This window comes from Stegostoma tigrinum, chromosome 10 (assembly GCF_030684315.1).
Source record: "Stegostoma tigrinum isolate sSteTig4 chromosome 10, sSteTig4.hap1, whole genome shotgun sequence".
NCBI classification, from domain to species: domain Eukaryota; kingdom Metazoa; phylum Chordata; class Chondrichthyes; order Orectolobiformes; family Stegostomatidae; genus Stegostoma; species Stegostoma tigrinum.
The window spans coordinates 55,735,789-55,737,928 of record NC_081363.1 but is presented as its reverse complement, the minus strand read 5'-3'; positions in this window follow the sequence as shown (position 1 = coordinate 55,737,928).

The window sequence follows — 2,140 nt, the reverse complement described above, 5'->3', positions numbered from 1 at the left end:
AGTCAGAAGAAGGGAAAAAAATAACAAAATGCTTATTATTGACTGTACCATTTCGTCCTTCAGCAAATTAATGATGTATTATTTATTCACGAACCTTAAAGTCTGTTAGAATGCACTACTCTAATAACAAACCCAAGTGAAAAGGAACTAATTCCGAAAACCTAAATGAATCGGTACCAGACATTTAAATTGAAAAGACTACAGCTGGTTCTGAAATCTCTGGTTATCGGACCACATCTCTAAAGCAGTTTGATAATGTGACCATTAAGAGTTCTGTTCTAGAGTTAGTAAAACTAACTGATGCCTCAGATCTTTGGAGGAATTACACAGAGAAGCTTGTACAATCGAATGTTTTATGTTTAACTTTTAACTGTTATGTTTGGGATCTACCAACTTAGTTTTAAACTATAGAAAACCGAAACCTAGAACAATTTGTTCCTAAAAGATGATACAAAATTAATACCTCACTGTAGCCACAGGGTTTGGTTCTTTAAAGAAGCGAACTTTTAATTTCCACTGACGTGAAGTCAAGGAGTATTCATTTTTAACTTTTATCGACTTAAAGGTACAATCCGCCCTTTTAAAAGTTGAATCATGGATTGCAAAAATCTAATTATCAAATGGGCATCTTGTGACCTCCTTACTGAATTATTACTGTGCAAACACCAAATATAGTTCCATTTTACAGATCAAGTGACAGATGATCCTGAGGAGAAAAAGAAAGCTTTAAAAATATTGCTTGCCTTTAGCTTAACACATCTGGTCGTTCCAAATATCACAGGAATGACCCAGGACAGACTTGGAAACTTTATCAAAGACTGTTCAAAGGTAAGAATTAACTTGAGGTTTAGAGATTCCAATTCATATCAAACAGATAGAAACCTTCCAAGAGTCTATTGATCAGTTTATTGAAATATATTGTAGCATAGTGCATGAGTATAACTTTATAAAGAGGAACTGTCAGAAAGACTTAGTATGCTAGTCACCATCTCTACCCCAATTAAAGTCTTTAGGAAGGTTCTTTTGTATAAGCAAAAGGACCATACCATTGCAACGATACTTAAGGATGGACACCATTATGAAGCTAAAATGCAGGCCACAATAATAGCATGTTTTAGGTGTGACCTGCACTGCTGCTATGGTCAGCAAAGTACATCAAACCAACAAAATCTGTAACACATGTGGTTTGTTGCACTGTCTTTGGGGACAAACTCATACCAGATGATAAACCACAACTGTGCCTAAATGAGAAAAGACAGCTGTCTTACACAACAAAATATGGTTTATTACATGATGAAAATAGGTACAAGTTACATTGCCTAGTCTGGCATAATTATAAAGATTATCAGGAGCAAGAGATGGCATGGCTATCCTCATTGAGACCTTGTGCTTCCTAGAGTCTTAGAGATACATGGAGTCATACAACAAAGAGGGCCTTCAGTTGATCAGTCAGCACAGACACAGGGTTCACTAATCCCACTTTCCAGCACTTGGCCTCTAACTTTAACTGTTGTGACATGTCAAGTGCTCATCCATGTATTTTAACAGTTATGAGGTTTCCATCCACTGCCTTCCCAAGCAATATATTTCAGATTCCCACCACCCTCTGGGTGCAAAAAACTTCCATTAATCCCTGGTAAATTTCCTGCCCTTCATGTTAAAATTATGCCCCTCATTATTGGCCTTCAACTTGGGAACAGCTACTTCCTCTCCAACTTGTCAATGCCCTCATAATCTGATATATATCTCAATCATGTTCCCCTGCAGCCTTCTATGTTCTAAAGAAAACAACCCAAGTTTATCCAGCCTCTCTTTGTAGCTAAAATGGTCAGTTTCGGATGACATTCTGGTGAATCTTCATTGCACCCTGTCCAGTGTAATCACTCCTTTCTAGAACTGCACAGAGTCCTCCAGCTGTGGCCTAACCAAAGGTTTGTACAGCATCAACATAACTTCCCTGCTCTTATAATCTGTGTCAGGACTGATAAAGACAAATGTTTCATATTCCTTCTTAACCACCCTATTAGCCTGCCCAGCCACCTTTATGGATATGAGGACAAGGATCCCATGATCCCTCAGTTCTTTCTATCCAAAGACTATGCAGCTTTGATATTAACTCTTTCAGAGGCATTACCTCATA